The 15,221-nt window shown below is 41.7% G+C and overlaps 1 protein-coding gene across 4 annotated transcripts in view; it reads left to right on the forward strand.

Annotated features, from left to right (window-relative positions):
* The first annotated feature begins 9,484 nt into the window (after positions 1–9,484).
* The window catches only part of LOC311137661 (neuronal cell adhesion molecule-like), a 65,780-nt gene continuing 60,043 nt past the window's right edge, over positions 9,485–15,221 (forward strand). For all 4 annotated transcript variants that reach the window (XM_084172178.1, XM_084172179.1, XM_084172180.1 and 1 more), the window contains exons 1-2: positions 9,485–9,598; positions 13,846–13,933. The gene's annotated coding sequence lies outside the window, so the exon portion shown is untranslated. The remainder of the gene's footprint in view (positions 9,599–13,845; positions 13,934–15,221) is intronic.

Genomic DNA, 15,221 nt, shown 5'->3' on the forward strand with positions numbered 1-15,221 from the left:
CGAGGATAACCACTTCTTCAGAACAAAGACAGTATAAAGCAAATGTCAAATATGGCAAATACCAAACTGAATATCTTACCCATGGCTTTTCTGGGTGTTGAAGGGTACACCTACATATTTCTGTGTGAACTGTTCTTTTAATAGCCTGGTCCCAGATCTGTTTGTGCTGTCTTGCCAACTCCTATGGTCATTATCACGCCAGGCATCATGGCAAGACAATGACCATATGAGTTGGCAAGACAGCACAAACAGATCTGGGACTTGGCCATTGACTGTTTCTCTTACAGTTCTGTCCAATCAAAATGTCGATAGTGTAACTGCCAGGGTCATTCTTGTCTCATACCATTATCATATGAATGTCAGATATTGCCACATGCTTTATGCCCATATTTTTGGCAAGTCACCCAGTCCCTGTGGTGGAGATCCTATTGAGAAGCCTGGGGCCTCATGTATTAATATTGCGTAGAATCTATTCTAAAATAGTACTTACGAACTAAATGTAGAATGTTTGTACGCATATAAAAGTGTGATTTATCAAACAATCCTACGAGTATCATACGCACACCGGTAGGAGATAACCGTTGATACATACCAATTGTTCTCAGCCTCAGTGCTCGTGCACGACCTTGGCTATTTGCATTTCGAAACGCCCTTAATTTACCATATATTGCTCCGTTCATATTTTGGAACCCATTGATGGCATCATGGCAAAGAAACCCCTCTTGACTTCAACCTGTTGTGCGATGGTGTTTAGCTGATGATTGCGTCCAAAACATTGGCTCTTCGAGGGCTGTGAGATGCCGATCGGCAAGCTCCGTTGAAAAGTGCCCGTTGCCAAAAACCAAAGAGTGGATAGCACTTGGATGTCCACCGGAATGGCATGTGTTTGCCTTTTTAAAGCAGGTCTCAAATTTAAAAAAAATCTGGTAACACTTTACTTGACACCCAGCATCATAACCCATTATGACATGGTCATAACCATGTCATAATATGTCATAACAGCTGACATAACTTGTCATAACCTCTTATAATATGGTCATAACACTGTCATGACCCATATATTTACACCTGTTGTGACATATATTGCGTTATTTTATGTCTGGTTATGACACCTACATAAGAGTGTAAAAACCCACAAAACCTACCACACAAGGCAAAACATTCCATTACACCATAGCCTACGTGTCAACAGTATGTTTATGTTATATAATATTTTCTGAAATTGACCATATTAAATTATCATTGTAATTGCACACACATTGATGTCAGACATGCACCTACCTCAATGCTCTGTTGCTGATGACTGGGATGAATGCAGGAACAGATTTCAGGAGCAGGACAAGACACCCTCTTTTTGACTGATGACTGACATAAGGGCATGTATGTGATAGGCATATCTGGCTTATATGATTATGATGGTCATAATGCTTCTTGACAGTGTCAGAAAGTGTATTTTCTACAAGTTATTAAACGTTTGATGAAAAAAACATGACTGTAAATAATTCATTACAACAACAAAGGATTTAAGAAACAAACTTTCAAACGAAAGGAAACTTCTTGACAGGGAAAAAACTAATTTGAATTAATATGGGTTTTGACTCTTATATAGGTGTCATAACCAGCCATAAAATAACACAATATATGTCACAACAGCTGTAAATATATGGGTCATGACAGTGTTATGACCATATTATGACAGGTTATGACAAGTTATGTCAGCTTTTATGACATTATGACATGGTTATGTCCGTGTTATGACACGGTGTCAAGTAAAGTGTTACCAAAAACGATATCTGATGAGCCAATCTGTAAAGACGCAGTGGGTGCCAAATCGTCCAACAGTATTTCAACAATGGTTTCACTTTCACACATGCCGCTAATTTAACAAATTACTGTACTTTATATGGAATATTATCGTAACATATGCACTGATGTGGTCAAATGATATGATATTGTTAGCCTTTCAAGATATGTTGCATGAATTCACAATGGAAATACAATAAAATCGAAAAATGATGTAATTATTTGTAACATATATTTTCCCCATTCTACGCTTGACAAGCAGTTCCCTTATTCCACCACTTGGCACTGTGCGTACGCATGGTCATGTCTGTGCGTAAATTTACGCACACTCTCAAGCAAACGTTCTTAATTGATAAACCTCCCACTTTGCGTGGAAATGATCCCAGGCATGGTTTACGCACAGATATGTGCCTACGCATGATTGATAAATGAGAACCCTGGCACTTTGGAAAGCCAATAATGTTCTTGTGTTAATTAACCAAGAGAGGGATCCCTATTCTGAGTAAGATGGCAATGATACTGCTTGTGCTACAGATTTACATTTTTATGAACTTCTAATAATATTATCTCGTCCAATTGAAAGGGTTGCCAGAGTAAACTTAAAAGCTACAGACAAATTCACAGTACACTGTGACATCACCAGTGAAAGGCCCAGTGCAGTCAAAAATAATATAATCAAGTAAGAACTAACTTAATAATAATAATATGCCATTTAGCAGACGCTTTTATCCAAAGCGACTTACAGTCATGCGTGCATACATTTTTGTGTATAAATGTTAGATTGATTTTAAAATAATAAATAATCTTAACTTGTAAAAACTCAATAACTTCAGATTAGCAGAACACAAATATACTCAATAACTTAATCTTATTGACATATGAGTTTGTACCACTTTTATGATTTGAGTTCTACTGACCATTCGAGATGTTTGAGTAGCCATAGTCAATTTCCTTTAATGAGTTAGGCAGTCACTTTTTACAGTGTATAGCAAATTTGCCTATATCTAAACGCTACAAAAAACAAACAAACAGTAACTGCTTTGACTTCTGGTTAGAAGGACTCCAGTCCTTGTTGTAATTCTTGTTAACCAGTCTGTTTGAGTGGAACCGAGAAATACGATACAGGACAATACAGGCCCTTAACCTTAGTGGTTAGTCTGCTGGCTGTGGGTGGTAAATCTCTCCTATTCAAAAGGATCTGCGTGTTATTTGTGTTTTACTGCCTGCGCCCTCTCCCGCTCTCCATCTCTCTCTCTCTTTCTTTCTCTCTGTCTGTCTGTCTCTCTCTCCCTCTTCCTCTCTCCCTCCTTCTCTCTCCATCTCCCCCTCTTCTCTGGGGCATGTTAACACTCCATCTCTGACAGTGAGCCTCATAGCACCATGGAAACCAATCACACCATTCTTTGTGCGTGCATGTGCATGTGTGTTCCCAATTTGTGTGTGCATGTGCTTGCTTCTCTGTGTGTGTGTGTGGAGGCGGGGACAGAAGTCTTCTTTAGATTTAAAAAGCTCTTAGGGAGGTCGTGGCCATCCCGACAGGCCTCTTTCTGTAATTCATGTAAATTCCCTTAAGAACTCTGCCTCATTGTCTAACCAATTGTCCCTGTTCTGAACCACAGCCCTGTGTCATAAATGCCACCATGTAACTGTGTGTAACTTTCTCAAATGAACTTAGGACTGTGATGGTCACGGAATTTTGGAAGACATTATTGGTCAGCCAAATGACAGCGTTCACCGTAATACAGTGGGGGAAAAAAGTATTTAGTCAGCCACCAATTGTGCAAGTTCTCCCACTTAAAAAGATGAGAGAGGCCTGTAATTTTCATCATAGGTACACGTCAACTATGACAGACAAAATGAGAAAAAAAATCCAGAAAATCACATTGTAGGATTTTTAATGAATTTATTTGGAAATTATGGTGGAAAATAAGTATTTGGTCAATAACAAAAGTTTCTCAATACTTTGTTATATACCCTTTGTTGGCAATGACACAGGTCAAACGTTTTCTGTAAGTCTTCACAAGGTTTTCACACACTGTTGCTGGTATTTTGGCCCATTCCTCCATGCAGATCTCCTCTAGAGCAGTGATGTTTTGGGGCTGTCGCTGGGCAACACGGACTTTCAACTCCCTCCAAAGATTTTCTATGGGGTTGAGATCTGGAGACTGGCTATGCCACTCCAGGACCTTGAAATGCTTCTTACGAAGCCACTCCTTCGTTGCCCGGGCGGCGTGTTTGGGATCATTGTCATGCTGAAAGACCCAGCCACGTTTCATCTTCAATGCCCTTGCTGATGGAAGGAGGTTTTCACTCAAAATCTCACGATACATGGCCCCATTCATTCTTTCCTTTACACGGATCAGTCGTCCTGGTCCCTTTGCAGAAAAACAGCCCCAAAGCATGATGTTTCCACCCCCATGCTTCACAGTAGGTATGGTGTTCTTTGGATGCAACTCAGCATTCTTTGTCCTCCAAACATGACGAGTTGAGTTTTTACCAAAAAGTTCTATTTTGGTTTCATCTGACCATATGACATTCTCCCAATCCTCTTCTGGATCATCCAAATGCACTCTAGCAAACTTCAGACGGGCCTGGACATGTACTGGCTTAAGCAGGGGGACACGTCTTGCACTGCAGGATTTGAGTCCCTGGTGGCGTAGTGTGTTACTGATGGTAGGCTTTGTTACTTTGGTCCCAGCTCTCTGCAGGTCATTCACTAGGTCCCCCCGTGTGATTCTGTGATCATTTTGACCCCACGGGGTGAGATCTTGCGTGGAGCCCCAGATCGAGGGAGATTATCAGTGGTCTTGTATGTCTTCCATTTCCTAATAATTGCTACCACAGTTGATTTCTTCAAACCAAGCTGCTTACCTATTGCAGATTCAGTCTTCCCAGCCTGGTGCAGGTCTACAATTTTGTTTCTGGTGTCCTTTGACAGCTCTTTGGTCTTGGCCATAGTGGAGTTTGGAGTGTGACTGTTTGAGGTTGTGGACAGGTGTCTTTTATACTGATAACAAGTTCAAACAGGTGCCATTAATACAGGTAACGAGTGGAGGACAGAGGAGCCTCTTAAAGAAGAAGTTACAGGTCTGTGAGAGCCAGAAATCTTGCTTGTTTGTAGGTGACCAAATACTTATTTTCCACCATAATTTGCAAATAAATTCATTAAAAATCCTACAATGTGATTTTCTGGAGAAAAAAAAATCTCAATTTGTCTGTCATAGTTGACGTGTACCTATGATGAAAATTACAGGCCTCTCTCATCTTTTTAAGTGGGAGAACTTGCACAATTGGTGGCTGACTAAGTACTTTTTTTCCGCACTGTATAACTGGTCTAAATGATTACTAAAATAAAGATGCTTCTCCCCCTTACAAAAAAAGATTGCAGTTTTTAAACTGTGCAGTAACTGCAATAGACAGTGCAAAGTTACTGCAATAAAAAAAGTGGTGTTATTTTGGAGGCAGTATTTGCAGCATACTGCAGTTACGGTATATTCGGAAAGTATTCAGACCCCTTGACTTTTTCCACATTTTGTTACATTACAGCCTTATTCTAATATGGATTTTAAAAAATATGTGTGCAAATTTATAAAAAATAAATTTGAAAATAAAAAACAGAAATACCTTATTTACATAAGTATTCAGACCCTTTGCTATGAGACTCGAAATTGAGCTTTGGTGCATCCTGTTTCCACTGATCATCCTTGAGATGTTTCTACAACTTTATTGGAGTCCACCTGTGGTAAATTCAGTTGATTGGACATGATTTGTAAAGGTACACACCTGTCTATATAAGGTCCCGCAGTTGACAGTGCATGTCAGAGCAAAAACCAAGCCGTGAGGTCGAAGGAATTGTCCGTAGAGCTCCGAGACAGGATTGTGTCGAGGCACAGATCTGTGATGTTTTTCAGCGGCAGGGACTGGGAGAGTAGTTAGGATCGAGGGAAAGATGAATGGAGCAAAGTAAAGAGAGATCTTTGATGAAAACGACCATAAGCTCACAGCCAAGACAACGCAGGAGTGGCTTTGGGACAAGTCTCCTTGAGTGGCCCAGCCAGAGCCCGGACTTGAACCAGATCTAACATCTCTGGAGAGACCTGAAAATAGCTGTGCAGCGACGCTCCCCATCCAACCTGACAGAGCTTGAAAGGATCTGCAGAGAAGAATGGGAGAAACTCCCCAAATACAGGTGTGCCAAGCTTGTGGCGTCATACCCAAAGGTGCTTCAACAAAGTATTGAGTAAAGGGTCTGAATACTTATGTAAATGTAATATTTCCGGGGTTTTTTAAATTCTAAAAACCTGTTTTTACTTTGTCATTATGGGGTATTGTGTGTAGATTGATGTCAGCTTTTATGACATTATGACATGGCTAGAATCTCGCTAAAATCTGGGTAAAAGATTGAAGAGAATGTGAGTCTTATTCAGTACATTTAGTTATCGCTTGCTTTTCTAAAGACTACCAACCTTCCCAGCAGGCATGCCAGATAAGATAGTTAGACAAGCTAGCTATTTTAACCTCATTGATGGCCTGAAATTGCTTCTTGGTAGCTAGTTATGAGGTTTGGAGATTGGGAACCTATCTGGGCTGGCTAAAGCCAAATTCATAAAATTGCTAGGTAGCTAGTAGTATTACAGAGAAACAACAACAGAAACAGGACAAATCTGCCCCTGTGCCCCCTATGGGCTCTAATAGACTTGAGAGGACCCAGACCCTTATTATCCTACTGAGACAATAATATTTCACTCCCATTCAGACATCTAAATAGAGAGAACCCTAAAAGAGACCTCTCCTCTATCCGACATACACACACGCAGGCACGCACACACTGACCCCCCACCACACACACACACACACTACCCCCCCCCCCCCGCACACAAACACCATTCCTGTTACTACGACTCCAGCCATCCATTGCATGCCTGAACTTTGTTCTGTTAAAAGTTGCCATTTAAATATGCAGCAGTTGCCATTGAAATATTGTCCTTCCATTGCTTCTGTGACAAAGCCGAAGGAGGGTGCCCACGGCAACACAGTGTGAGTCTCAGGGAGCCAATGGGCCATCAGGGATCTCCTAGTGTCTGTCCTCAACAGAGTCAGTGTGCAGAAATAATGCCTATTAGACCTGCTCAATCATGCCACATATACTCAATGAAATATGGGCCCCTTTCCATTCATTTCATAGTGTAATCCATACCTCATAACTATCAATCATATTTCTGAAGGATGTCTGGAGACACAGGAATGAATGAATAATTATTTTATTTATAAAACATTCTCAGCTAATGGGATGCCATGCAGAGAAGTTACATGCTGAGAAAATACAGGGGATTGTAGGGTCTATGCCAATGCAAGCATGTTATAAAACTGTTACATTCCAATACAATTCATCGGTTTCGTATCTTTTGACAATCAGTGAAGCGATGGAAACCTATTGGAAATCCTACTGCATTATGAAGCTATTTGAAATGTGAAAGAAAATGTGGGGCCTGTCCCAAATGGCACACTATTTCCAATATAGTGCCCTACTTTTGACCAGGGCCCATAGTTCCCAAAGGGTGCCATTTGCCATGCATCCAAGGTATACTGTAGATATCTCTACATTCCAATGCAGTGCATTGCTTTTGGATCTCTTCTTAACCAGTGAACCAGTGAAAACCTGTGGGCAATCCTACTCCAGCATCAGTACTTTATCAAATGGTATAATGGGCTATAGATGCATTCCAATGCAGTGCATTGGTTTTGGCCATTGAGGCGGTGAAAACCTGTGGGCTAATGGTTCCATGGGAATATGGTGGAAATGATATGCTGCTAGCAATGACATGCAACAGTGACCAGGTAATGAAGCCATTGGCCATGCTCCCTCAATAGAGACGTTGATTCCCCCGGCTAGCCACTTTCCACTATCCAGGCAATATAGCTGTCTCAGAAACAACCTAGAGCGCTAAGCTAGGATGAGAGAGAGAGAGAGAGAGAGAGAGAGAGAGAGAGAGAGAGAGAGAGAGAGAGAGAGAGAGAGAGAGAGAGAGAGAGAGAGAGAGAGAGAGAGAGAGAGAGAGAGAGAGAGAGAGAGAGAGAGAGAGAGAGAGAGAGAGAGAGAGAGAGAGAGAGAGAGAGAGAGAGAGAGAGAGAGAGAGAGAGAGAGAGAGAGAGATCCACCATCCAGGCAATATAGCTGTCTCACAACCCAATGTATAACACTGAGCTATAGGAACAACAATGGAGGGAGGGAGAGAGAGACACAGAGAATAGAGGTAGTAATCACAGAAAAAAAGTTATAGGCGCCGCTTGTTCACTTCAGTTCAGACCCCAAATCATTGTTCCTGGCTGACGGACAATGAGCTTTGAGGCAGATTTTGTTACATTTTCACTGCTTTTGTGAAGGGAGGAGTATTATTCTGGGTTGGGGAGGACAGAGAATAGTGACTCTGTCAAAGGAATAACTCCCTGCCATTGTTGCCTACTGCAACCATAGCTAACGGACGTCAAAAGGCTTTTTCAAACCTATTATTTTAAATGGCGGCAATAATACCAGTTGAGAGGAGTGGGCAATAAATGAACTTTCAGCTAAATCAGCTAGATTAGATGTCATACGATGGGCCATCTGTTGAGTGTAGGCGCCTTGAGGCTATTTGTTTTTTCTGTTGTTGAATTTGCAGGTGCTTTTACAGTGTGTTGCAACAACAGGAGGGTATTTGATGAAGCTGATGACCACTTTCTCTGTAAACTGTCTTCAGGTTGGATGATTGGATGTTGTTAGGTTCTGAACAAACAGAGTAAAAAGTCAAACGGACAACTAGACAAAGCTCAAACCAAATGTATTCAACCCACTGGGTGCGTCAGCTGCAAGCACAATCATTTATATGTCAGTACGAGAGTACTTCTTGGAACTTCTTATATGTTGGTACATTTTGTCTAACTGTTATGCTGTTGTCTTCGCGGTTAAGCAGTCTTGTAGCAGTTCCTCTTTAGACCTATACTCTGTTCTCTTTCCTCTCACAGTAACTGTCCATTCACAAAGTTCCTATTCACCCTTCATTGACTCTTAACATGTACATTTATTATACATCTTACGTAATCAATAAGTTCTAAAAGAGTGACAGGAATAAGTATATTTCAAGTTAGATCCCAACAATGGGAAGGAATGGTTTAGTTTTTGCCTTGGGGCTATTTGCTTTTATCTTGTTGAGGTACTGCAGTATGTGCTTTTAAAGCTAGTCAGAACAACAGGAGGGTAGTTGATAGAGCTGTCTACTGTTGGTGTCAGTTAGAAAATGTTCGATATTTACTGACTGACTGTCAGTGTACCATACAATTTTAATTGAATTGAATTTGTTTTGCATGAAAAAATCATGAATCTTGTCCCTGTATTTTCAAATTATGTAACAGGCATGTGTGATGTTCCATCCCAAAAATATTTTGGCAGAATTTATAGGATGGAGGAATTGGCTGAAAAAACCCTGCAACTGAGTGTATTCTGGCAGTGTTCATTTGATACCAGGAAATGTTTAACCCCTATTATAGAGAGACAAAAGATTTTGTTAATCCCACTGTGAGGGGAGAGAGGGAGGGTGGGTCAGGGGAGGGCTAGGGGGAAGAGGGGGGGAGGGGGGGAGGGGGGAGGTGGCTGTGTATGTGAAACAGGCCACCTCTCTCTCATTGTCACTCCAGCAGTGCTAGTTCCACCAGACGGACACAACGCGGAATACACAGCCACTGGGAATATGAGGACCTAATTTTGCTCTTACGCACACACTGGGGAGATTTGTTCTTGCCGACAGCAGCAGAGAGACAGGTAATGTAAACTCTGTGGGAACTTTGGGGCCATAGAACTGTAATATCCATTGAAAACACAGTCCTTTGGAGTTTGAGTACATTCTGTATACAATGAGTAAAGTCCATCTGTGGCTTAATGGTTTATTTTCTCTGAAGGCTTTTCTCATTCTGTGTCATTATGAGTACTCTGCTGCATTTCCACAAGCAGCATATAAAAATGTCATGCTTTTTCTGCTGAATATCAACTAATTATTATTATAATGATGGAGGTTTGTGTGGGGAAACGCTCGTAGCCCTGACTTATGGAGTCACGTTCCCCTTAATGTAAATGCATTAATGGAAGTGTGGCGGATCTAATTATTTTTTTGTCCTCTTTGGCTGGTAATGATACTGTGTTGGCGAGAGAGAGGAGCTATCTGCTGCTCCACGCTCTGCTCTTCCCTCTCTCTCTTGTTAGAAACCCTGGAGTCTAAAATTAAACCCACTGAAAGGCTGAGGCTCTAATACACTGCAGTGTTGCAGACAGAAGCTCTCTTCTCCCTCTCTCTTTCTCTTCTCGCTTGTCTCTGATAGGAGACACAGCCTTGAGGAAAAACTAACAGAACACTCAAATTAAGAAATGTGTGGCAGCTGCCTCTCTCTCTCTCTCTCTCTCTCTCTCTCTCTCTCTACTCTCTCTCTCTCTACTCTCTCTCTCTCTCTCTCTCTCACTCTCTCTCTCTTTGTGTCTCTCTACCTCTCTGTCCCTCTTTCTCTCTCTGTCCCTCTTTCTCTCTCTGCCTCAGCTTATGGCACTACTCTAACTGTGGTGGACCATGCATTCTCAAGCTGTGGATTTCTCACCTCACTTATCCAATCAACCCCATGTACTGTATGAGAGAGAGAAAGAGAGAACGAGACAGTGAGAGAGAGCGCACTGGTGTCGTAGTTATTGCACTTCTGTGGGTAAACGTATGAATGTGGGAATATGGTAATGGAGTGTTTAGGAGTGATACGAAATTACAACAGAAGTCTTGAGAGTGAGTGAGTGAGTGGGTGCTTTTGGCACACAGACTTACCATGTACGATAGAAAAGTGGTGTTGTGTAGTGCTCTTCAGTTTGCAGAGTGATTGCATACTGGTAGGATAATAGCAGAATGTTCATGCAGTTTTTTAGGTGTGAATGAAGTGGTTTTGGGCATGTGGCTTTCCATGTATGTTGGCATAGTTATTGCTCTTCAGTGGGCAGTGTGATAGATGGCATGTGGTTTTTCAGAGTGACTCGTTCATTTTAGTCGTTCGTTTAGTGCTGGCCGCAATAAGTCCTACAGCAGGATTAATGCACGCTCCTCCGGCTCAGCGGCTCCAGAGACGTACTCTGACAACCAACTGTTTGTGATATGCGCGCAGAAAAATTGATTATAAGCATATTGATCTCATGGTGCAAGAACGAATGCAATGAATTGATTATTGACTGTTATGATGGACACAGCTTTGTAGAACCAAAACATAAACACAGCTTCTGCTCAACAAACTCTAACTTGAAAACGAATCGTTTGGGGGGGGTTGAAGTTCGCTAACGACATTGTACTTATCACCCTCACGGCAGTCAAGCAATGCATTTTGCGAAGAGTCGTCCACCATCTAGTCAGGTTGCGGCCACAACTAGACCTTGTTTCAAATGTAGCCCATCAAGAAATAATCATATTTGCATGCATAGCAATCAATAAATGTACATTGTTTAAAGCACACGTTTACAAGTCTCAGTCACAAATGACTGCTCCAATAAGCCCCCTATGGTGAGAGGCTTGTAGAATCATGGGTCTTTCAAGTTTTCAGTTCATCGTTTGCCGGTAGGGGGTCCTGTGTGCCCCCTATGCTGAATGAGATGTGAACGAGAGGCTTGTATAATCATGACTTTCGAGTTTTCAGTTAATCGTTCGCTGTTAGGGGGTCGTGCGTACTTTGGGCATGACTGACTCAAATGAACGAAATGAGTTGAAAGATTTGTTCTTTTGACTGAACTAGTCGAAAAGATACTAGTCAGTAAAAAGAGCGGAACTTCCCATCACTAATAGCATGAAGAGGTTTTTTTAGGATGCAGTTTTAGGAGTGATTTGAAAAGGGAGCACAGTCAGAACTTGATGTGTGTGAGTGCTTTTGATGTGAGTACTTTTGGCATGTGTTTATCCTCTGAAATATTCCAGACATTGTTTATCTCCCTATGAAGTGCTGCAAGTATTTAGATCCTTGGAAACTGAGCCACACAGGAGTATTACATGCTTTGTATCTTTCCCTATGAAGAGTTTTGTAAACCTAATTTCTGTGAAGTGTTTTGTAGCCCTCCTGTCCTCTCTGCCCACTCGTATCTCCCAGGGTCCTCTCTGTCTGTGTGTGCCGGTTATTTCTATCCCAGCTACCTTCAGTCTGTCTTAATCACCATGGCAGCGGTGGCGGTGTAGAGACAGACCTGAGGTCAGCTGGGTGGAGTTGTGTGGTGTCTGTCTAGACCAGACCAGGGCTAGCTCAGAGCTGCATGTCTAGCAGTCTATCTCTATGAGGCTCATCAAGCACAGCTCAAGTATTTAAAAAAATAAAAAATGCTATGCTATTTGTGACATTTTGACTTTTATTAGGAGTTTTATATAGCTCAGAGATTCAGTCAGATGTTGTAACATGACTGAAGGTAAGGCCATTTATTAACATGAATCAATGATACTCATAATCTTGATTTATAAATGGTAGTTTCTTGAGATTGTACCTAACCACAAATAGACCTCTGTAAAGGTGTCTGATACAGCCTAGATAGAATCTCTCAAAGCATGAATTGAAGTGAATACTGTATGCTCTCACAATAGGATATACTGTAGGTGATTGTTTTGAGGAGGCTGAAGGTTTTCTGTTTACTTTCCTATTACCAGTTATCTGATGGAAATGTGGTAGAAAATAGTATGCAGATATATCACCGGGGGAAACGAACGGTAGCATATCACAACGGGGCCCCTGCCGCTCTTATTTAGAACAGACTCTCTGAAGTCGATACGCTTTGCTGGAACAAAACTGGATTGGCTTCTACAATCATTGGGTTATCGATACAAGTGGGTGTCTCAGTGTTTAATGTGACATAGTTATTTGGAGAAAGGCCCTTGAGTCAGAGAATACCATTCAGTCGTGTAGCAAGCACATTAGGCTGACAGCCAACTAGAAAGAGACACACACACAGGCACACATACATGTACTCACGCACACACACACACACACACACACACACACACACACACACACACACACACACACACACACACACACACACACACACACACACACACACAAACACAAACACAAACACACACACACACACACACACACACACACACACACATACAAACACAAACACACACACACACACACACACACACAAATACACACACACACACACACACAGTCGTGTAGCAAGCACATTAGGCTGACAGCCAACTAGAAAGAGACACACACACAGGCACACATACATGTACTCACGCAACCACACACACACACACACACACACACACACACACACACACACACACACACACACACAAACACACACACACACACACACACACACACACACACACACATACACTGCTTACCCCTCTCTCCCTCTAGCTCCCTGCCACGGGCTGTAGCATCCCATTTGTCAGTTTGGATTAAATGTATATATCTGAATTAATCAACCTTGTATGTACATACAGTAGGTACCTGTTTTCACTCCTATCTAGCATAGTTGGAGTGTTTCAACTCCATTTCACACTGGGAATATCAATGGAAGTGGAAGCCAATATCAATGTCTTATGGGAGATTACGCTGTGCTACGCTGTGTAAAAATAACTCTCTTTTCATAAGATCTGGTATAGATCATAGTAACGTTTCCTTGAGCAACATCCTGGTCTGTAATCTATGGTGTGACTGGGATGGGGTCCAGGACAGATCCAATGAAAGGGGATTTAGTGGGTTATGGAAATAGAAAATAGAGTGCCCCCCTCATGAGACATAGACAGGGGTCCCACTGTGTGAAGGAATTACAGAACTGTGTCACAAACATGCATACTGCTGCAAAACTGTCTCACTGTGAAACATAATCTGGAGGATAGTAGATAGAGTTCTTTATTTGATTATAGTCTTACTTGCCAGACTCTCAGCGGCTCTGGGAAGAGATTGGTAAAAGCTATGTTCTGTTTGATGGAAAGGAGAAAGGTCATATAGTATGGGATATGAATACTGATACATACTGTGTCTTTATTTCAGCGGTTTTTCAGATTTAAGAAGAACAGACAGTGTTTCCGAGGAGGATTGAGTCTTGAACAGGAGAGTGGAGTGCATCGGTTCTTCTCTGGTAAGTCATGGTACAATACATAGCTACTGTACATTAGGTGACTGGTGTTCACTGGTTCTTTGTGCTGATATTTCTTCATATCACATTTCATACACAACGTCCTCTCTTCCCAATACAGTTTAATTTCCCTCCAATACATGGAATGTTATCACCTTGTCTTCAAACTTAAACACGTGTTTCTATATAATGGCGCCGGAGGGGATAGCTGCCGTTTTACGGGCTCCTAACCAACTGTGCTATTTTGTCTGTTTTTTTCGCATTGTTTGTAATTTATTTTGTACATAATGTTGCTGCTACCGTCTCTAATGACCGAAAAGAGCTTCTGGACATCTGAACAGCGATTACTCACCTCGAACTGGACAAAGATTATTTATTTAATGAGACCGACGCGAAGGATATACTGCTTTCCCGAGACCAGGCACAAATCCCCGTCATTTGCGTGAAGAAAAGACGGAAATACAGGGGGCGGAGCTCAGGGTGCCTTGTGAGAATTTGGCGGCGAGTGGGTAAACCGCCACTACCATCTGTACTATTGGCCAAAGTGCAATTATTGGAAAATAAACTGGATGATCTACTATCAAGACTATCCTTCCAATGGGACATTAAAACCTGTAATATCTTATGTTACACCGAGTTGTGGCTGAACGACGACACAGATAATATAGAGCTGGCTGGGTTTTCCGTACATCGGCAGGACAGAGCAGCTACTTCCGGTAAGACGAGGGGCGGGGTGTGTGTCTATTTGTCAATAACAGCTGGTGCACGATGTCTAATATTAATGAAGTCTCTAGGTATTGCTCGCCTGAGGTAGAGTACCTCATAATAAGCTGTAGACCACACTATCTACCAAGAGAGTTCTCATCTATATTATTCGTAGCCGTCTATTTACCACCACAAACCGATGCTGGCATTAAAACTCGTTTTTCAACCACTCCACAAATTTCTTGTTAACAAACTATAGTTTTGGCAAGTCGGTAACGACATCTACTTTGTGCATGACACAAGTAATTTTTACAACAATTGTTTACAGACAGATTATTTCACTTATAATTCACTGTATCACAATTCCAGTGGGTCAGAAGTGACTGTGCCTTTAAACAGCTTGGAAAATTCAAGAAAATGATGTCATGGCTTTAGAAGCTTCTGGTAGGCTAATTGACATAATTTGAGTCAATTGGAGGTGTACCTGTGGATGTATTTCAAGGCCTACCTTCAAACTCAGTGCCTTTGCTTGACATCATGGTAAAATCAAAAGAAATCAGTCAAGACCTCCACAAGTCTGGTTCAT

The sequence above is a fragment of the Coregonus lavaretus genome (genome assembly GCF_964263955.1).
Source record: "Coregonus lavaretus genome assembly, chromosome: 11".
NCBI lineage: Eukaryota > Metazoa > Chordata > Actinopteri > Salmoniformes > Salmonidae > Coregonus > Coregonus lavaretus.